We start from the raw sequence: 23420 nt of genomic DNA, 5'->3' as shown, positions 1-23420 counted from the left end.
TCAGGTTCATAGTTACCAGTATTTTGCTCCACCTATTTTGATGACTAATACTCAATGCCTTCAAATGCATTTCAGGAGACTCTCAAAGAAGCTAGCTGGGTTCAGTTACCAGCATTTTGCTCCACCTATTGTGATGACTAATGCTCAATGCCTTCTTTCCCTTAGGCTGAAAGTCTCGGAGCCTGGGGGCCACCATTTACAACCTGGGTGTGGCTGATTATAAGATAGACCAGGTCATTCTGAACTGGTAACCAGGCACCACTCTGGAGCTGAGTGGGGCAAGGCATCCCAGGTGGCTTTCCCAGGGCCACCACAAGGACAGTCATCTAACTTGCCCCCAAGTGATTTGGGCCAACCCATGGCCACTGCAGAAGTGACTGACAGCGTGTTGTAGAAATACCACCACACCAAAGGGGAGGGCGGAAGAGTTCCCCACTCCCTGATAGTGGGCTGCTGGCTAGAGAAGGCTGTGGCCCTCAGAGCCTGACATTCTGCTGCCCCCAAAGCATGGGGGCAAGACACTGTCCCCTGAGCCTGTGACCTGCTGCATCCTCACCTCCTGGGCAGGTGTCCAAGCCACCTTCCCTCTCTGAAGATAACAGCAATTGCCCACAGCCTGGACCGCGTGTTTGCAGTGGGTCATGGAGTTTCTGAACAGCATGTACTAGTGGACAGAGTGAGTGGGGCAAATTTGAGAGGTGGTGGGGGCCTGGCTCCTGTGCCCTGAGGCTCACACTCCCTGCCCCTTTGTACCTCGCTCTCTATTCCGGATCAGAACACAAGGTGTCTTGAGGTGAAGTCTGTGGAGCCCTCCATTGTGTGTGCAGGAGGTGAGCGCTGAGGAGGCCCCACTGTAGTAAGAAGGGTATGTGCTGCATGTGCGGTATATGGTGTGTGTGGTGTGTTTTGTGATGTGTGTGTGTTGGCCATAGTGGGTATACTATGTGTGAATGTGCGCAGTGTGGTGTGTGTGCTGTGGAAGTTGTGTTTGGATGCATGTGGTGTTTTTGCGTGTGTATGTGCTGTGTGAGTGTGTTGTGCATCATGTATGGTGTGTGGTGTGTGTGGTATGTATATGGTGTGTAGATCATGGACCTTTCTGGTACAGTATGTTTATGTTGTGTCTGTAATATATGTGTGCTAGCTGTGTGTGGTGTAGTGTGTTTGTGGTGTGGGTGTTTTATCTGTGTGTATGTGATGTGGGCATGCGCAACAGCTAACCTGGCCCATAGGCCAGGAGCAGTCAGGGTTCATCTCAGGAATGCCAGGAGGGTGTAGGAGCTGAAATATCTGTGTAATTTACCACATCAACAAAACGGGAAAGAGGAACCAGGCAATTTTCTCAGGGGATGAGGAACAAGAAGTGGGGGTGTCAACATCCCCTTCTGTTCCTGGGAACAAAAGGAAACCTCCATAGCCTGAAAAAGCCATCCACACAAACACCCTTGGCTCTTCTCAGCCCCAAAGGATAAATCCCAGCACTCATCCCTGCTGTCTGGGATGTGGAGAGAATGTCCTCTTGCCAGCCAGGGTCCCAGCATGTGTGGTGACAGCCCTGTGAGGGCCTCTGTGATGACCCCTGTCTGTCCTGAGTTCTGTCTGCGTAGGCTGGGGCTCTGCATGGCTGACATTTGTACAACTGCAGCTGCTGCAAAGAAAGAGAGCCCTGGGCGTCCTCCCTCCAGGGGGACAGCATGAGGCCCTTAGCAAGACCACCAGGCCCTCCAGCAGCTGGGCTCTGGCGTCCCTGTTCCTCACTGCAGAGCACCCTGGCAGTAGGCTGTGGGGACAGACACATGGTCCATGTCTGAACTCTGCTCCCCATGGGCACATGACCAGGAGAAAATAGTCCAATTCCAGTGAGCTCCAGCGGTGCCTCCCATGAACAGAAAGGACGCTGTCAGGCCTGTCATGAGTCCCAGGGCACTGGGCTGTGCAGAGACTGGCACAGGGCTGCGAGCTGGCAGGTCCCAGAAACAGGAGCTGCGCTGACACTTCCATGATTGGTCCTGGGCTCTGTCCCTGACCCTGCCTCTCCCCCATGCAGAACTGAGGATGGGGGTGGAGTAGAGAGAGCTCCCCTCCCCCTCGGGGTCTCTTTCTGCTGTTCCTGGTTTAAAGCCACTCAGCCGTGCAGCAGTTGGACAGCTGCACTCCTCTGATGATGTGCCCTGGACATGCACAGGCTGTGGCGTCTGAGCAGCCCTGTCAACCCCAGGTGAGGATGTGAGTCGTCACTTCTCCCTGGAGACAGCCAAGTTGAGGTGACAGGTGCCCTCTGCCCACCAGCTCGGCCCTCTGCCTTTGCTCATGTGGCCTGGCAGTCACAGCCCTGACCTGTCAGCTGTTGGCTAACTTGTACAAAGCCACCCCACATGAAGGGTTACAGTCACAGCAGGGAAAGGCCAAGGCAGGAGCCTGGAACCAAAATGCAACAGAATGAGCCCTCTCAGCAGGCTGCCACCGAGAAGCCACGAGGGCTCCGGGGAGCCAAGGAAGGAGGCCAGGGAGGGAGGCACGCAGCCCAGACTCCCCCATTCAGCCCTGGGCCTCATATCCAGCCTGGCAGAGGCCTCTGCTGGGCTAAGGACCAGCTTGGAGCAGTGAGGCCCTCCAGGGGCCACTCCCTGCTCTGGGCACCCTGTGCAGAGGTGGGACCAGGTGGGGCATAGGCACTCTGCAAGCCCTGCCTCACCTTGAAAGGCCGAGCCCACCTGCTCTTTGCAACCCTGCTCAAAGGGCACCTTGTCCTGGAAGCCTTCCCTGATGACCAGCCCCTCTGACTTCCTGCAGCCCAAGGGCTTGGTCTGTCCCTCTTATCAGTCACTTGTCACCCAGGATGTACCATGACTTCTGGTTGTCTGTGTCCAAGCATAATTTTCTTATTTAGTTCTTTGTTTTTCTTCTAATCTTTCATTATTAAAATTTTCAAACTTTACAGCCAAGTGGAAAGGATTGTGCAATGTACACGCCTGTTTCCATTGTGGAGATTTTTAATTAATGCTTGACCATGCTTGCTTTACGCTGTCTCTATGTATTTCTTCCTCTCTCTGTCTCTCTTTCTCTCCACCAATTCATCTTATTTTTGGATGCATTCAAAGTATTTTACAGTCCTCAGGGTACTTTACCCCTAAACCCTTCAGTTCGTATATCTTTAACTAGGGAACAATATTTATTAGGTTCTCTTTTTGCAGTGCACAAATCTTAAGTGTGTCATCTGATGAGTTTTGACAAGAGCACACCATATCTGTGTAACCGCAGACCCTGTGAAGATGTGGAATGTTACCATGGCCCCCAGAAAATCCCCTCAGACCTCTCTGTGCATGTGGCTCAGTAGTTCCCTGGGATTGAGACAAGAAATGGAATTGTTGCATTAAGGGCACACACTTGTGAAACGTTCTTCAGTAGTGTTGCTTTTCTGTCCAGGAGGCCATACCAAGCAGTGTGCGGGAGTCCCAGTCCCCACCACCACCCCCAGCACAGGTGACTTCCATCTGTGTCCTGTTGCCCTTCTGGTAAGTTGTCAGCCCTACAACACTGCTCAGGACTGCAAGGACTTGACCCCTGTGGCCTGAGGGAGCACTGTAGGATTTCAGGGTGGAAAGCTCCAGCTGAACTGCCCCCGTGCAGAGGCTGAGGCAGGGTGCCTTTCCTGGGTTCCTTGGATTAGGAAGGGTGTGGGAGTCCTCCTGTGTGCTCAAGGCCCAACCATCTCCTTGTGGACCCTCAGTGACACCAGATGAGGATTTGGTCCAGTGGACACACAGATGTTCATTCAGACATAGCCACTTCCTTGTAGGGAAGCCCCCTGGGAATTCAATTTTGGGGATGGATCACCAGGAGCAGGGAGGTCAGAGTGGAGACAGCCCTCCACTCTTCCTCACTCGGACTTTTGAGTGCTGTTCTTGCAGAATCCAAGCAAGTGATTATTCATGGATATGACTTTAATAATGCAAAGAGCCAGGACCAAGTTATTTGCAGATTCTAGTTCAGCAAAACCAAAGTCATTGATAAGCAGCCTCCTCTGAAATCTGAAATGATCCAATGAGCTTTTCCTTTGAGCATCACGGTGACATTCAAAGAATTTCAGTTTTTGGAGCACTTTGGATTTTGAATTTTCAGATTAGGGATACTCAACATAACTAAGCAAGATCACCTGTGTGGAGAAGCTGGCACAAGTATGGACTTTATAATATTTTAAACTCTCCTATTGTTTGGCAACACTCAGGCATCAGGGGACCTCTGCAACTGGGGAGTGGCCTGAGGAAGCGCACAGTGTAGGCAGACACTGTGCCCTGGGTACTGAGGGAGTGTGTTTTTCCCTGCTGAGTGCCCGGGGTGCAGTTGGATTTTCTGCATCCCCTTCAATTCTTCCTCTTGACCCCTTGATACATTCATTCCATCTGATCATGTTATGTTCAATGGTCTCTTATTCAGGGTCATCTGGTAAACTTGGAATGACTCCTCTCCCTGCAGGATGCTTCTTGGCCATCTCTCCTCCTGTCCCTGAGTATACAGAATGGGGCAGAGGTTGTCATTGTCACATTCTCATGTGGCAGAGTTGTGTAGATGGTCTCAGGCCATTAAGATTCCACTGATGTATACTTTCATGGGAGTGGCTTAGGGACAGAGCAGCCGCTTCCTAAGGAGAGCTACCGGGTATGGAATGCTTCTTATATCAGATATTGTGCCAAGTGCCTTACACTCAATATCTCCATGAATTCTCAAAGCAGCCTTACTGCATTTCCTTTGCATAGGTGGATAGCCAAGGCAGGGGTGATGGAAGAGCTTCCCAGAGCCACACACCTGGAGAGTAGACCCAGGAGATCTGTCTGCCCAGTGGGGGCCTTCTGCGTCCCTGAGATGATTGTTTTTGGGGAAGGCATGGCCCTGCCTACCCCCAGGAAGTCCATTCAGATGCCTCCTCTGCCCGCCTGTGGGTGCACTGGTTTCCTGGAGGGCACTAGTTTTTTCTACAAGGTGGGTCAGCACCAGGTCTCACAAGCCCATGCCACTGTCCTGGGTGCCTCTGCAGACGGCCACCCTCCTCCTGGTTGGTGCCTGTGCAGAAGTGTCCAGGCACAGCTGTGTATTGCAGGGAGCTCGGATGCACTGAGGAGTGACTTTGTCATTAATTACATTTTCCTCTGAAGAAAACATTCGAGAAACATTTTAGAAATAGGAAAGCAAGAAGACATATTCAAAGCTTGATGTTTCTATATGCTTCATGTTTTCTGTCTTTATAGGCTATGTTTTTGTGATTTAATAAATTTTTTAATATGGTGACTGAAGTATGGGTTTAATCGGTTAATCTGTCTGAAAACTCTTTTCCCAGAAGCCCGGTGTTGCTGGGCCCTCTACCCATCTTGACCCTGAGCCATGGCCTCAGGGTGCCAGTGCCACCCGCCCTCCCCTGGAGCTCCCTGAGCTGTCCTGAATGCCATACTGCAGTCAGGTCACACCTCTTGGGGATTTTTACCCCAGTAATCCCACTCTTTCCATCTCTCAAAGTGAATCTGTTTCCTAACCATGTTTTCCTGATCGTTATCTTTATCAGCACCAAGGAAGAGGTCAACAGTTTAGAAATTCATGGCTATTCTGACCATTGCGTTCAGGCCAACAAATTGTTCCATGTGGAAATGAATCATTTTGTCCATAGTAACCCTGACCTACATGAAAAAGAGAAAAACAATAGAAAGTAATTTTATGTATACATGAAATTTTAATTTATAAAATTATAATATTATACTTTGTTATACATTTGTACAATTATTTTTAAAGTGTTAATTATATTTTATTATAAAAATGATACAATGTAGAAAAAAGAAACATAGACAAAACATAATGAATAAAAACATTACCCCAAATCCCAAACCCAAAGACAAGTGCTATTAACATTTTCAACTACAGCATAATAAATTTAATTTTGCTTAAATATGATGGAAGAAAAAGAAAATGAAATGGGATTGAAGAAACTGCGGAACATCACACGAATGCTTCTGGTCGCCTGTGACGAAGCGGCTGTCCCTTTGCCTCTGTGCCTCTCCTTCCCTCTGCTCATGGACATCACAGCACGTTGCACTCTGCCATCTATTTTGTTCTCTATTTTTAATTTTGTTGTCTCCCATGCAGTCCTTAAAGGTGAGTCCTTGAGAGCAGGGACTCTGCCTGCCTGTTCCTGTTACACAGCAGAGTGCTGCACAGGACCTGGGTGTGGCGGGTGCTCACAGGGGTCTCTGCAATAGGAAAGCAGAGCCCAGATGCCAGTCGTGGACCACAGGGTCCGCTCTGCGTGATGAGGACCGGAGGTGGGAGGGACAGTGGACGAACATGTGCATTGACATTCTTCCCATGTCATTTCCTTTTAGAAAAAAAAAAAAATCAGTATGGACAAGACTTTCATGACTTGCCCTGGACCAAAGATTAAAAACAACCTGGACAGTAAGTATCCCTGGCAGGAGGCCCTAGAGGGCAGGAGGCCAGGGGTCACGGTTGGGCACTGTGAGGTGTACAGAATGTGGATGCCCCCATGCTGGGGCAGCACGTGTCTGTGGCTGGGCTAAGAACACATTGCTCACCTCCCTTGTTGGTGGCCCCCAAGGTGTTCAGGGATCTGCAGTGTCCTAGAGAACCGCAGTGTCCTAGGGTCTTGTGAGGAGGGCAGGATGCAGGAGATGATTGCCCGAGGAATGGTACCACTGCTCCAGGTCGCCTTTCAGAGTTAAGCCAACGGACTCTGTAAATACAGAAGAGCCAGAATGGTTGACAACAAGCAGCCGTTTGTGGTCACTTAGGACACAGTCACAATGACATGAAATCTCATGCAGGGCCCCTCGCTGCTGGACCCACATCCCCCTTGGCCATCGTTGCTGAGGTTGACCTCATAGTGCTTTGGGGAATGAGAGCATTACCCATGCTGTCTACTCACCAAGGGCAAGAACTGCATCTCCCCGGGCTGGCTCTCACCATCTTCGCTTTCCGTGCTTTAGGGAGGTCTTTGTTGAAGCCAGCCTGAACAATGGCAGAAATGTCTTTTCTAATGACATCACTATGAAGAGCACCACCTGTGTGAGTACCAGGGTGGGGATGCCACCAACCTGGGCTGTCCAGAGGCCCTGCACTGGAATGAGATACACCCTGGGGAGGACAGAAAGAGCACACAGTTCCCAGGCAGTCCCAGAAAAGTAGCATGTGCAGCAGGCACCTGGGCTTGCTTGATCCTGTTCCAGCTGGCACAGGTGTGTGAGGATTGGAGGCTGTGTGCCAGGAGCCAGAATCCAGGACCTCTAGGGTCTTCAGCTTCTCCACGTGGGCCTCCCAGGTCCAGGGGATCTGGAGGATTCCATGCACTACCTTCAGGATGCATGTGCCGCTGAACCGGTGCCCCAGCTGCTGATCTGATCCTAAACCCACTCACAATCCCGTCGCCCGAGCCTGCCTGGTGGTCATCTGCTGTCATTTTCCAGGTGCTGTCAGCCTCCTTTCTGACTCTCCTCCCTGCTCAGGCCCTGGAGTTGTCCCTCTCTGCTCCCTCACTGAGCCCTGCAGTATGTCCTCTCCTGCTGCTGATGGGGAGGCTGTCAGGCATACAGGCCAGGCTCAGGCCCAGCACAAGCTCTCTCCTCTTCCCTCCCTAGCCTTCTCTCTATGCAGAAGTCTGGATCTGGGGAAGCCCTGGGCAGCCTGCATTCCCACTGATGCTGCCCAAAGTCCCTTTACTGTGAAGAACACCCAGGGAAGAGTTCCCGTTGCTTAAAACCCATGTGGCCCTGGTTCTGAGCCAGGCCTTTCTCTGAGCTTTCTAAACCTCACAAGTGCTCCCAGGGAGGGAGGCTTATTCCCTTTGCGCAGGTGTGGAGCCTGAGGCTCAGAGTGGTGCGTGGATGTGCCCACTGTGCAGAGCCTGGAAGTGGGGAGAGAGGCTGTGAGGGATGGACCCGGGTCTCGTGCCCCTGCACCTGCACCTGCACCTCTCTTGCCCACAGCACCCCCACCCTCACCCATCTTTTTACCTGTAGATTTTGTGGTCCTCACAGAAGCCCTGTGCTGCAAGCGAGGTGTTCAGTGAGGCTAGGTTCATGAGACCAGGAAGCTTCTGGGACTTTCTTGGCAGGGCTCTAGGGCAGAGCCTTTAAGCAGGACCGAAGGAGGGGTCTGTAGCTCTCTGGGGACAAGCCCTGACCGCTAGCCTCACTGTGGTACATGGAGGAGGGACCAGCTAGGGAGAGCGAGGAGTGGGCAGATGGGCCTCCAAATGGTGGGCACCGGGAAGAGGCCACCCAGGCCACTGACATTCGCATTGTCTACCAGGCATAGTGCACGTTAATACCTTTCTCCTACAGGGTGCCAGTCCACCGCAGACCACCCATCCACCACAGGCGACCCATCCATCACAGAACATGCATCAATCACAGACTACTTGTCCACCACAGGCCACTCATCCACCACAGAGCACCCATTCATTATAGAACACCCGTCTACCACAGGCCACCCATCCATCACAGGCCACCCATTGACCACAGAACACCCATCCACCACAGAACACCCATCCACCACAGAGCACCCATTCACCACAGATCACCCATCCACCACAGAACACTCATCCACCACAGGCCACCCATTCACCACACAGCACCCCTACAGAACACTCATCCACCACAGGCCACCCATTTGCCACAGAGCACCAATTTACCATAGAACACTCATCCATCACAGAACATCCATTCATCATAGGCCATCCATCCATCACGGAACATGCATCCACCACAGACTACCTGTCCACTACAGGCCACCCATTCATCACAGGCCACCCATCCATCACAGGCCACCCATCCACCACCGGCCAACCACTCCCCACAAGCCACCCATTCCCCATAGGCCACCTTTTCACCATAGAGCCCCCATTCACCACAGAGCAACCATCCACCACAGAACACCCATCCATCACAGGCCACCCATTCACCACAGAGCAACCATCCATCACAGCCCCCCCATCCATCACAGGCCATGCATGTACCACAGAGCACCCATCCATCACAGCCCCCCAATCCATCACAGGCCAGCCATTCACCACAGAGCACCCATTCATCACAGGCCAGCCATTCACCACAGGCCACCCATTCACCACTGAGCACCCATCTATCACAGGCCAACCATCCATCACAGGCCACCCATGCACCACAGAGCCCCCATCCACCACAGAACACTCATCCACCACAGGCCAGCCATTCATCACAGGCCACCCATTCACCACAGAGCACCCATCCACCACAGGCCAGCCATCCATCACAGGCCAGCCATTCACCACAGAGCACCCATCCATCACAGGCCAGCCATTCACCACAGGCCACCCATTCACCACAGAGCACCCATCTATCACAGGCCAACCATCCATCACAGGCCACCCATGCACCACAGAGCCCCCATCCACCGCAGAACACCCATCCACCACAGGCCAGCCATTCATCACAGGCCACCCATTCACCACAGAGCACCCATCCACCTCAGGCCAGCCATTAATCACAGGCCACCCATTCACCACAGAGCACCCATCCACCACAGGCCAGCCATTCATCACAGGCCACCCATCCATCACAGTGCCCCCATCCATCACAGGCCAGCCATTCACCACAGAGCACCCATCCATTACAGTGCCCCCATCCATCACAGGCCAGCCATTCACCACTGAGCACCCATCCACCACAGGCCAGCCATTCATCACAGGCCACCCATTCACCACAGAGCACCCATCCACCACAGGCCGGCCAGCCATCACAGGCCAATCGTTCACCACAGAGCCCCCATCCGTCATAGGCCATGCATTCACCACAGAGCACCCATCCATCACAGGCCAACCATCCATCACAGGCCACCCATTCACCACAGAGCCCCCATCCACCACAGAGCACCCATCCACCACAGGCCAGCCATCCATCACAGGCCACTCATTCACCACAGAACACCCATCCACCACAGGCCACCCATTCACCACAGATAACCCATTCACCACAGAGCACCCATCCATCACAGGCCAGCCATCCATCACAGGCCACCCATTCACCACAGAACACCCATCCATCACAGGCCAGCCATTCATCACAGGCCACCCATTCACCACAGAGCACCCATCCATCACAGGCCATTCGCCCACCACAGAGCCCCCATCCATCACAGGCCAACCTTCCATCACAGACCACCCATCCATCACAGGCCACCCATCCACCACAGTCCACCCATTCACCACAGAATATCCATCTATCACAGAGCACCCTTCCACCAAAAACCAGCCATCTATCACATACCACCCATCCACCACAGACCACCCGTCCATCATAGACCATCCATCCATTGCAGACCACTCATCCACCGCAAACCACCCGTCCATCACACACCACCCATCCACCACAGACCACCCATTCACCACACAGCACCCATTAATCACACACCACCCATCTATCACAGAGCACCCATCCATCACAGACCACTTGTTCATCAGAGAGCACCCATCTGCCATCATAGGACACTGGTCCATCACAGGAGGCAAGTCAACCAGAGGGCTGGACAAGCAACTCACTAATCATCCAGGTCCTGCCGGTCCTGCTCCTGACCCTGCTGCTGCTTTGTGGTTTCTGGCAGCTATGTGGCAGGAGAATAAGTGCTCCCTTAAGTGCTCCCAGCCCGCCCAGCCCTGGGGCTCAGACACAGGCCCAACCTCCAAGGGACTTCAGCATGTGACTGCCGTGTGATCCCACCTGTGGGAAGTTTCCTATCAGTTCCCAGGTCATCACATGAGCCAAGGGAAGCTGTCCACAAGTTCACAGAGTCTAGGAAGCCTGGGCTTCTGTAGGACCTCCTGCCATGGCTGGTCACAGAGAGCTGGCCTGAGATGCCCTGGACATGGGGTTGAGGCCTGCCCTAGCTCCTAGAGAGAAGTGACCCCAGAACCCCTGAAACCAGGGCTGCCTCAACAAGCTGGACTTCTGGAAGCCTCAGATGGACAACGGCCAGGAGGCGGCCTCTGTGTGGAGGGAGGAAGAGAGGAGCCCCCATGAGGCCCTGCTGGCCCAAATGGAGGACGGTGCTGTAACCCCCAGCTGTCTGTGCCTTGAGAAACCAGCGTGGATCTTGTCATATGTCTGGTGCCTTCCACATTCCTTCATCTGTCTTTACTGAGCTCCAGTTTCCCCTGGGCCCCATGCTGGGCTGCGGAGGGACAGAAATGAAGCTCCCCACAGGCAGCTCACAGTCCTGTCTGGTCAAGGATGAGGGTGAAATATACACCCCACAGGAATGGGAAGGGCCTCCTGTAAGGCAGAGCAGGAGTCAAAAGCAGAGATGGAGCCCAGGGCAGGGAGGGCGATAGAGGCCCTTGGAGCTGGGGTGGACGGACCCAGCCCAGAGAGCTGCAGACAGACAGAGCAGGGGGAGGAGAGGACAGAGGCCAGCCCAGGGAACACGCAGGTCTCATCTCTCCCCAGGGAGCCACGAGGGAAGGAAGCCGGGGACTCAGTCATGAGGCTGGGAGGTCAGGGAGGGCTCCCAGGGACAGACAGGCTCTCCCTAAGGAAGGGAAGTGGGGCAGGCTCTCTCTTTTCCATATGGCTGTGGGCAGAGAAGGACACTTGCAGCGGCTGGGCCTCTCTAGGGACCTGGTCCCTGGCCTGGCTGACTCCTAGGAACCCCACAACGGCGGTACAGGAGTTTCCCTTGGGTAAGGTTGGAGGCTGAGGCCTGGGAGGAGGAGACTGCTGGGTACACCACGGGCTCAGAGTGCCCAGGTGACACCCTAAAGGCCATGCCCTGTCCTGCTGCTCCAAACCAGGGTCCAGACCATGCTCTGTCCTGCTGCCCCACCCCCATCCAGCCCTGCTCCAAACCAGGGTCCCAGCTGTGTGCAGGGCCAAGGCAAAGCCAGCCCACCCCCATCCAGCCCTGCTCCAGACCAGGGTCCCAGCTCTGTGCAGGGCCAAGGCAAAGCCCGCCCACCCCATCCAGCCCACATTTTTCTCTTTTGAACATTCTAGACTGTCAAGGATCCACCACCTGTGCAGAAGCTGAAAAAGGTAAGTCGCAGTTCTGGTCCTGATATTGTCACATCCCAAGGAGCCCACTGACCTTCACCAAGAGTGCCATGAAGGCTGTGCCCCATGACCTCCACCTACCTGGGCAGAGAAGAGGGTGACAGAGGGGCAGAGTGGAGCCTGAGAAGGGCGGAGACTCACAGTGATGTCCCCAGCATGCCCTTCCCACTCCCTGCACCCCTCAAAATGAGCCTTCTCATCAATTCACAGCCTGGGGTGGCCAGTTTCAGCAACTGTGATGATCTCTCCTGAATAAATGGGGCTCTTCTCTCAATATTCCACGGAGCATGTATAAGATGCTAAGGACGGAGGCGCTCTGGAAAAGGAGGCCCGTGTTTTAGGGACCTGGCCCCGTCCCCAGGCTCCGGATGCAGATGTGGCTCCATTTGGCCTCTCTGGATCCCTGTCTCCTGGCAGGGACGAGGGACTGGCTGGGGTTAGCTTCTAGGGACTGCAGAGCTGAGGGATGCGGGAGTCCTGGCAGGCACCGAGCTGGGAGAGACACGCAGCCCAGTGAACACAGGGGCCAGGAGTCCGGAAGCAGGCTCCTGGGCCAGGGACCCACCCTAGGGGTCATGGGCTATGGTGAGGGCAGTAGCTGAGGCAGGAGGCCCTGGGCCTGGGATGGGGTGGGAACAGGCCTCCCTGGCCAAGGCTGGCCTCTGCGGTGCTGCAGAGTGGGCTCTGGGAGGCTGCATCTGCAACCAGGTGGAGGCAGACAGTCATCTGCAAATGCTGGGACCATTGCACAGCCCCCAGAGCAGGCCTCTTTCAACAAGGGTGGCCATGGGAGAAACAAAGGGACAGAGACGAAGTCGTTGGCATTTAGGGGAAAAACCATGTCTGCAAACCACGAGGAGTTTGCATGTTTCTCACATGAAAGATGCTCCCCTGTGGTGTGAGCTCCTCACTAGTCCTTTCATTCTGCAGACACACATCTGGGAGTGGTCAGCACTGTGCCTGGTGCTGAGGCAATGACACCATGGCCTTGCACCCAGGATCTGCCCGGAAAGGAAGCAGACAGTTCTGTTTTTCTTTTTTTAGGAGCCAGAATAGGAGAAACCACCGCCTCCTCCTTCATCACCACTGCCCCCGCCTCCTGTGAACACCTGCCCCACTGTGATTGTTTATTGCTGTGGGTGCCAAGGAGTGTGAAGGATAAGAGCAATAGAGGTGAGAAGCACAGTGGAGAGGGGCTGTGACCCCCAGGCTGGGACTGCGGGAGGAGGGGGCAGCCGGGTCCTGCTGCAGAGGCCTCGGCCCTGGAGGAAGGCAGGCTCTATGGGTGTTGGCCTTTGGTCACTTGATGCCAGGGGCAACCAGAGGCCCACCTCACCCTACTGTCCCAGTGGAGAGCAAGCATGAGGGCTCCTGTCCCCTGCACCACCAGGCCTGTCCCAGCACAAGGAGTTTCTCTTTGAAGGAGCCAGGTTTCTGGACATAGCAGCTAGTGACGTCTGACCAGTCCTGGCTCTCCCAGAGGTTGTAATCAGCTCTGGTAGTGGCTTAGGTTTCAAACCAGTGGCCTGCGGGTTTATGAGTCAAACAAACTGAGTCACAAAGAGTCTCCCGCAGGTCAGAAAAATATCAACGTAAAATAATCAAAGGGTCAGAATCTAGATTAAAGATAATTTATTCACTTGAAAAGATTGAGGATGGACCAATTGGGAAGCAGATTCCAAAAAACAAGTCAGTATTACAAAGTGGAGAAGTTAGGGACCATTTATACAGACAAAGTTTAGGAAAGTTAAACTGAATTTTAACATCTGTCCTTGTGAAGCTTAAGCATAGTTACAATGATCTGATTAGTGGAGATAGTCTTTCTCTTTTGGGAAAGGTATATTTAACATTCCACACTAAAGATGTAACTATCATGAGGTCTTGAGCACCCTCTGTTCTCAGGAACAGGACAACAAAGGAGGCAAGTAATCTATAACAAGGATCAATGATGGGAAGGGATGCGTTCTGGTCTCTGGTCTCTCCTAGTCATTTACAGAACTAGAACAATGAGAGAGAGTTAAGCTATAATCTATGAAGCAGAATTGCAAACATGGCATGTGACTGAGTCTTAAGGGCTTAACTTCCCCCTTGGCATAATAAATTTAGAAGCTCTGGACATTTTACTTCTTTTACACTTCTTCCTTTTCTTCAAATTATTTCAGAGAAAACAGGGCAGAAGAACCATGTATTTAAGTCAAAATCTCACCCTACTAGGAAGGCTCGTTCCTAGGAAGTCATGTCCAATAGGGGAAGAATTAGAAAGAACTAAAGCCAACGTATAAAGTAAACAAGGGAGAAGTGGTCCTCAAACCTATTTCAGGCCACATGACTGCCTCTTCATTCAAAGCAGTTATTTGAGCAACCATTATTCTAGCCTTTTTGGTTGTGCATTTACTGGATTGCAAACACATGCCATAACAGCAGTGTAGACAAAAACAGGACAAAACACAACAAATGATTATAATTCCCAGAATTAGTAACAGTTTTTTACACCAATTTCTCCAAGATACAAACCAGCTGCATAACTAATCAGAGAGTATTGAATCTGAAAAGTTAGTTATTTGAATTTGTATACCCGTGATTAATTTCATGATGTTGGTCGATTCATCTGGGGTAGAGACACAACACTGAGTTTTTCTGATGTACAAGTTCCTCCTCAGGCTGCACTATGTGTCTAAAGCCATACTCTTCTGTAATGTAGCAGTTCTCATAAAAACAACTTACTTATTTAGCAATGACACATCCATGCAGCTATTATTTAGGGCCTTTTGTGTATAATTGGTTAGGATATCTTCATGACAAATGATATTCTTAATACCTGATTTGTGGTATAAAGATGAAAGCTAAATGATCATGCCAATGAAACACAGAATGAACACAACGAGACTGTAAATGAGAAAAATTTGCAGATTTTGACAGAGTATGAACTACTTAACCTTGTGCCCAAGCATAAGCCAAGGAACACGGTCTTAACCATCCTAGGGGTAACCATCACAAGTTGGTACTATATAGCCAAGACATTCCATTTGGAGCTAACCAATAAATACTTGCTCATTGTGCCTGTTCACCATCATGCCAATCAGTACTTTGTAATGTAATAGTGTGGATATAACCATTCTTTGGATATTCATCCCATATCTTCAGCGTTATTGAGTAAGGCGTCTTTGGTATAATTTATCTGTTCACAAAACAAACAGGCAAGCTGACTGAGCTGACCACAGCAGAGGGTAAGCCAGATAAAACAGTTCCAAATTTGTATTATACTATCCTGAAATTGAGTTGTCTTATCTCTCAAATGAGGCAGCGTTGTTTCATCCCTCTGTCGGGGCACCATCAGTGTTAAAGGTAATGTATCAGTCAATTCTCGCACTGCTATAAATACCTGAAACTGGGTAATTTATAAGGAAAAGAGGTTTAATTGGCTCTGCAGGCTGTACAAGAAGCATGGCTGAGGAGGCCTCCAGAAACTTGCAATCATGATGGAAGGCGAACGGGAAGCAGGGATGTCTTACATGGCCAGAGTAAAGGACTAGAGAGAAGGGGGAGGTGCCACACACTTCTAAACAGTCAGATCTCATGAGAACTCACTCACTATCATGAGAACAGCAAGGGGGATATCCACCCCCGTGATCCAATCACCTCCCACCAGGCTCCTCCTCCAATGCTGGAGATTCCAATTTAACATGAGACTTGGGCGGGGACACAAATCCAAACCATATCAGGTAACGAACTAGTTTCTTTTACTGAGAAGCTCTTCCCATGCTCTTTACTCTCTAAAGTATTATTAATAGGCCAGTGGCATACTTTATCCTTAGTCACACTAGTGTCAAGCATCAATGACTGTTTAGAGAAACATGAATACATTTCTTCTTCTTCTTCTTTTTTTTTTTTTCGAGATGGAGTCTCACTACCCAGGCTGGAGTGCAGTGGCACGATCTCGGCTCATGGCAACCTCCACCTCCCAGGTTCACACGATTCTCCTGCCTCAGCCTCCCGGGTAGCTGGGACTACAGGTGCGTGCCACCACACCTGGCTAATTTTTTGTACTTTTAGTAGAGACAGGGTTTCACTGTGTTAGCCAGGATGGTCTTGATCTCCTGCTTTCATGATCTGCCCGCCTCGACCTCCCAAAGTGCTGGGATTACAGGCGTGAGCCACCGTGCCAGGCCAAAACATGAATACATTTCTGATATTATACCCAATCTTGTCCTTGGAGAGAAGATACTCATCATGAAACACCAGAACTACTGGAAGGGGCATGAGACTCATATCAGCCCATTTTGGCATAATTATGGAGAAATATGTGAGACTGAGTAATTTTTAAAGAAAAGAGATTTATTGGCTTATGGTTCTGCCAGCTGTACAAGATGCATGGTGCCAGCATTTGCTCAGCTTCTGGGGAGGCCTCAGGAATCCTACAATCATGACAGAACACTTAGGGAGAGCTGGCATATCACATGGCACGAGTGGGAGCAAGACAGAGAGGGGGGAGGTGCCACATTCTTTTAAACAACCAGATCTCGCATGAACTCAGAGCAAGAACTCATTACTGTGAGGAGACACTAAGCCATTCATGCAAGACCCACGCCCATGACAGAAACTTCTCCCACCAGGCCTCACCTCCAATATTGGGGATCACATTTCAATATGAGATTTGGAGGTGACAAAACATCACTGCACATAAATGAAAATTATTTTAATATTAGTAATTAATTTAATTATTTAATAATTTTTATTTATGTGCAGTGATATTTTATCACCTCCAAATCAAAATATAAATTATTTATTTTAACAAGATATGGAGGTGCATATCGCTGCACATAAATAAAATAATTTAGGTATATCAAAGGTATCCCATTTAGACCTTTTTAGTTTTAAGTCTTCACAGGTTAAGTAAGAACATTTTTCTAGATACTGACAGGAGATGGTGCTATAAATACATGAATCAAGCTGGAGTTTCTAAAGGGGGATCTCTCATCAAGAAGACTGACTTGGTCTTAAAGGGATGATTCCCCATAATCTGAGCTCTCTTTCTCTCTCTCTCTTTAAGATTCATGGGATGTATGAGCATGTTTGTTACACAGGTATATTGCATAATGCTGGGGTTTAGGTTTCTATTGAACTCATCAACCAAACAGTGAACATAGTATCCAATAGGTAGTTTTTACACCTTGCTTTCCCTTTTTCCCCACTTACGGAGTCCCTAGTTGTCTATTTTTTCCATCTTTATGTCCATGAGTATCCAATGTTTAGTGCCCACTTACAAGTAAGAACATGCAGTATTTGACCTTCTGTTTCTGTTTTAATTTGCTTAGGATAATGGGCCTCCAGCAGCAACCATGTTGCCACAAAGGACATTTCAATCTTTTTGTTGGCCACATAATATTCCATAGTATATATGTGCCACACTTTCTTTATTCAATCCTAATTGGCACTTAGGTTGATTCAATGACTTTGCTATTGTGAATAGTGCTGCAATAAACATGATTGCAGGTATCTTTTTGATAGAAAAATTTATTTTGCTTTTGGTAGATACCCAGTAGTGAGATTGCTAGGTCCATTGATAGTTCTATTTTTTTCATTCTTTAAGAAATCTCCAATTCTGAAGTGGCCAAGATGGCGGACTAGAAGCAGCTAATGTGCACCACTCTCTCAGAGAGGAAAGGAAAGGGCAAGTAATAGCAACACCTTCAACTGAGACATCCAGGTACACACATTGGGACTAATCAAGAAAACAACTCTACACACAGAAAATGGAGAAAAGTAAGGCAGGACCACAGCCCACCAGGAAGACACATGGAACCAGAGAAACCTCCCCCATCCAGGGAGACAGTACTGGAAAATCAGACATAACTAGGGACTAGAGTAGACCCCCAGCATATTGCAGCAGACCTAAGGAAAAGTGGACAAACTGTTACATGGATGCCCATTCCAATATCTCCTCACTGGGAAGGTGCTTAAGGCCCAGGCCTCCAGCCACCTGCCACCAGGGCTATGGAGCCAGGAGCAGCTCTGCAACTCCCTGGATGGAGCTCCCAGTGGGAGGGGTGGGTTGCCATCTTTGCTGTCTTGCAACCCCTTGCTCTTGCTGTCTCCAGGCGTAGAAGAGTCTGTGGGGACCAGGGGCTGGTCCAAACCCCCAGCACAGAACAACCTTCTCTCAGAAAAGCGGCCAGACTATTCTCCATGCAGATCCCAGTTCTTACTTCTCCTCACTGGGCAGGGCCACCTCCCCTGCATTCTAGCACAACAACCCTGCCCCTGCCTGATCACCACAGTCAGAGGCAGCCCAGCATTCCCCAAGGAGGTAATCCCAGAGTCAAGCCACAACCCCTCTGCCACTACAGTTGCAGTGGTGCAGCCCTAACAGTCCTAGAACTGGGAAGGAGCAAAGGGCCTAGTCATTATACTGGCACCTCCAGCACATTGCAGCCGCCATACAGAGAGGAGTCCAGCCCCTCTTTTCTGGGAACCCCCATCCCCACTCCGTAAGGCAAGGCCCCTGGCTCATGAATACAGAACAGTTACTGCACCCACAGCTGAGTGAATATCACTGGTTGTAGCCCAGAGTTTTCCTGGGAAGAGGGTCCCAGAGGCATAAAACAGACCTTCTGCCACTTCCGCAGTAACAGTTATATTCCAGATGCCCTTGATTTGGGGAAGATATAAATCATTATACCATAAAGACATATGCATGCAAATGTTCATTGCAGTACTATTCACAATAGCAAAGACATGGAATTAACCTAAATGCCTGTCAATGACAGATTAGATTTTTAAAAAAAGAAGTGGTACATATACACCGTGGAGTACTATGCAGCCATAAAAAACATGATCCTATCTTTTGCAAGAACAGGGATGGAGCTGGAGGCTATTATTTTTAGCAAAATCATGCAGGAAGAGAAAACAAAATACCACAAGTTTTCACTTATAAGTGGGAGCTAAATGATGAGAGCTCATTAACAAAAAGAAGGGAAAAACAGACGGTGGGATCTGCTAGAGGATGGAAGGTGAAAGGAAGGAGATGAGCAGAAAAAATAACTATTGGGTATGAAGCTTAATACCTGGGTGATGAAATAATCTGTACAACAAACCCTCATGATACCAGTTACCTATATAACAAACCTGCACATATGCTCCAGAAAAAAAATTCTTTAAAAGAAATCTTCATACTGTTTCTATAGGAGTTGAACTAATATACATTCTCACCAAGAGTGTATAAACATTCTCTTTTCTCTGCATCCTTACCAATATCTGTTATTAAAAAAATTTTTAATGATAGCTATTCTGACTCGTGTGAGGTGGTATCTCATTGTGATTTTGATTTGCATCTCTCTGATAATTAGTGATGTTGAGTATTTTTTCATATGTTTGTTGGACACTTGTATGTCTTCTTTTGAGAAACATCCGTTCATGCCCTTTGTCTATTTGATAATGGAGTCATTTGGGGGGTTTGTTGTTGATTTGTTTAAGATCCTTATAGATTCTATATATTAGTACCTTGAAGGATGCATAGTTTGCAAATATTTTCTCCCCTTTTTTTAGGTTGTCTGCTTACTCTGTTGATAGTGTTGTGTGTGTGTGTTAGTGTGTGCGTGTATGTATGTGTGCAGAAGCTCTTTAGTTTTTGTGTTTTTTTCTTTTTTTAATTATACTTTAAGTTCTGGGGTACACGTGCAGAACATGCAGGTTTGTTACATAGGTATACACGTGCCATGGTGGTTTGCTGCACCCATCAACCCGTCAACTACATTAGGTGTTTCTCCTAACGTTATCCTTCCCCTAGCCCCCCATCCCCGAACAGGCCCTGGTGTGTGATGTTCCCCTCTCTGTCCATGTGTTCTTGTTGTTCAACTCCCACTTATGAGTGAGAACATGCAGTGTTTGGTTTCCTGTTCATGTAATAGTTTGCTGAGAATGATGGTTTCCAGCTTCACCCATGTCCCTGCAAAGGACATAAATTCATCCTTTTTTATGGTTACATAGTATTCCATGGTGTATATGTGCCACATTTTCTTTAACCAGTCTATTATTTATGGACATTTGGGTTGGTTCCAAGTCTTTGCTATTGTGAATAGTGCCGCAATAAACATGTATGCACGTGTCTTTATAGTAGAATGATTTATAATTTTTTGAGTATATACTCAGTAATGGGATTGCTGGGTCGAATGGTATTTCCGGTTCTAGATCCTTGAGGAATCACCACACTGTCTTCCACAATGGTTGAACTAATTTACACTCCTACCAACAGTGTAAAAGCGTTCCTATTTCTCCACATCCTCTCAACATCTGTTGTTTCCTGACTTTTTAATGATTGCCATTCTAACTGGTGTGAGATGGTATCTCATTATGGTTTTGATTTGCATTTCTTTGATGACCAGTGATGATGGGCATTTTTTCATATGTCTGTTGGCTGCATAAATGTCTTCTTTTGAAAAGTGTCTGTTCATATCCTTTGCCCACTTTTTGATGGGTTGTTTGTTTTTTTCTTGTAAATTTGTTTTGTTTTTGTTTTCGTTTTTTGAGATGGAGTTTCGTTCTTGTTGGCCAGGCTGGAGTGCAATGGCGTGATCTTGGCTCACCACAACCTCTGCCTCCCAGGTTCAAGCGATTCTCCTGCCTCAGCCTCCCAATAGCTGGGATTACAGGCATGCATCACCATGTCCAGTTAATTTTGTATTTTTAGTAGAGACAGGGTTTTTCCATGTTGGTCAGGCTGGTCTCAAACTCCCGACCTCAAGTGATTCTCCCACCTCAGCCTCCCAAAGTGTTGGGATTACAGGCGTGAGCCACCATGCCTGGCCTTTTCCTTGTAAATTTGTTTAAGTTCTTTGTAGATTCTGGATATTAGCCCTTTGTCAGAAGGATAGATTGCAAAAGTTTTCTCCCATTCTGTAGGTTGCCTGTTCATTTTAATAATAGTTTCTTTTGCTGTGCAGAAGCTCTTTAGTTTAATTAGATCCCATTTGTCAATTTTGGCTTTTGTTTCCGTTGCTTTTTGTGTTTTAGACATGAAGTCTTTGCCCATGCCTATGTACTGAATGGTATTGCCCAGGTTTTCTTCTATGATTTTTATGGTCCTAGGTTTTATGTTTAAGTCTTTGATCCATCTTGAGTTGACTTTTGTATATGTGTAAGGAAGGGGTCCAGTTTCAGTTGTGTCAGATTTGTCAAAGATCAGACAGCTGCAGATGTGTGGTGTTATTTCTGAGACCTTTGTTGTGTTCCATTGGTCTATATATCTGTTTTAGTACCAGTACCATGCTGTTTTGGTTACTGTAGCCTTGTAGTATAGTTTGAAGTCAGGTAGCATGATGCCTCCAGCTTTGTTCTTCTTGCTCATGATTGTCTTGGCTATGCAGGCCCTTTTTTGGTTCCATATGAACTTTAAAGTAGTTTTTTCCAATTCTGTGCAGAAAGTCAGTGGTAGCTTGATGGGGATAGCATTGAATCTATAAATTACTTTGGGCAGTATGGCCATTTTCACAATGATTCTTCCTATCCATGAGCATGGAATATTTTTCCATTTGTTTGTGTCATCTCTTATTTCCTTGAGCAGTGGTTTGTAGTTCTCCTTGAAGAGGTCCTTCACATCCCTTGTAAGTTGTATTCGTAGGTATTTTATTCTCTTAGTAGCAATGGTGAATAGGAGTTCACTCATGATTTGGCTCTCTGCTTGTCTGTTATTGGTGTATAGGAATGCTTGTTATTTTTGCACATCGATTTTGTATCATGAGACTTTGCTGAAGTTGCTTATCAGCTTAAGGAGATTTTGGGCTGAGACAATGGGGTTTTCTAAATATACAATCGTGTCATCTGCAAACAAAGACAATTTGACTTCCTCTCTTCCTATTTGAATACATTTTATTTCTTTCTCTTGCCTGATTGCCCTGGCCAGAACTCCCAATACTATGTTGAATAGGAGTGGTAAGAGAGGGCATCCTTGTCTTGTGCCAGTTTTCAAAGGGAATGCTTCCAGTTTTTGCCCATTCAGTATGATATTGGCTGTGGGTTTGTCATAAATAGCTCTTATTATTTTGAGATATGTTCCATTGATACCTAGTTTATTGAGAGTTTTTAGCATGAAGGGGTGTTGAATTTTGTCAAAGGTCTTTTCTGCATCTATTGAGATAATCATGTGGTTTTTGTCATTGGTTCTGTTTATGTGATGGATTACATCTATTGATTTGCATATGTTGAACCAGACTTGCATCCCAGGTATGAAGCCAACTTGATTGTGGTGGATAAGCTTCTGGATGTGCTGCTGGATTGGTTTGCCAATATTTTATTGAGGATTTTTGCATTGATGTTCCTCAGGGATATTGGCCTGAAATTTTCTTTTTTTGTTGTATCTCTGCCAGGTTTTGGTATCAGGATGATGCTGGCCTCATAAAATGAGTTAGGGAGGATTCCCTTTTTTTCTATTGTTTGGAGTAGTTTCAGAAGGAATGGTATCAGCTCCTCTTTGCACCTCTGGTAGAATTCGGCTGTGAATCTGTCTGGTCCTGGACTTTTTTTTTGGTTGGCAGTCTATTAATTACTGCCTCGATTTCAGAACTTGTTATTGGTTTTTTCAGGGATTCAACTTCTTCGCGGTTTAGATGGGAGGGTGTATGTGTCCAGGAATTTATCCATTTCTTCTAGATTTTCTAGTTTATTTGCATAGAGGTGTTTATAATATTCTCTGATGGTGGTTAGTATTTCTGTGGGATCAGTGGTGATATCCCCTATATCACTTTTTATTGCATCTATTTGATTCTTCTCTGTTTTCTTCTTTATTAGCCTGGCTAGCAGTCTATCTATTTTGTTGATCTTTTCAGAAAACCAGATCCTGGATTCATTGATTTTTTCAAGGGTTTTTCATATCTCTATCTCCTTCAGTTCTGCTCTGATCTTAGTTACTTCTTTTCTTCTGCTAGCTTTTTAATTTCTTTGCTGTTGCTTCTCTAGTTCTTTGAATTTTGATGTTAGGGTGCCAATTTTAGATCTTTCCTGCTTTCTCTTGTGGGCATTTAGTGCTATAACTTTCCCTCTACACATTGCTTTAAATGTGTAGAGATTTAAATGTGGTATGTACACATACCAGAGATTCTGGTATGTTGTGTCTTCATTCTCACTGGTTTCAAAGAACATCTTTATTTCTGCTTTCATTTCATTATTTACCCAGTAGTCATTCAGGAGCAGTTTGTTCAGTTTCCATGTAGTTCTGTGGTTTTGAGTGAGTTTCTTAATCCTGAGTTCTAATTTGATTGCACTGTGGTCTGAGAGACTGTTTGTTATGATTTCCATTCTTTTGCATTTGCTGAGGGGCGTTTTCCTCCCAATTATGTGGTCAATTTT

The 23420-nt window shown here is 48.2% G+C and overlaps 1 long non-coding RNA gene across 1 annotated transcript; it reads right to left on the bottom strand.

The window, feature by feature from the left end:
- Positions 1-5897: 5897 nt before the first annotated feature.
- On the bottom strand, positions 5898-6970 carry LOC112135119 (uncharacterized). Its single transcript, XR_002916423.3, has 3 exons — positions 6929-6970; positions 6579-6736; positions 5898-6361 (listed from the first exon to the last, which is right to left on the bottom strand). It is a non-coding gene; the product is annotated as an uncharacterized LOC112135119 (long non-coding RNA).
- Positions 6971-23420: the final 16450 nt, after the last annotated feature.

The sequence above is a fragment of the Pongo abelii genome, chromosome 8, assembly GCF_028885655.2.
Source record: "Pongo abelii isolate AG06213 chromosome 8, NHGRI_mPonAbe1-v2.0_pri, whole genome shotgun sequence".
Lineage (NCBI taxonomy): Eukaryota > Metazoa > Chordata > Mammalia > Primates > Hominidae > Pongo > Pongo abelii.
Note: the sequence above shows the minus strand (reverse complement) of the source record. Positions and strands in the feature narration are given on the sequence as shown.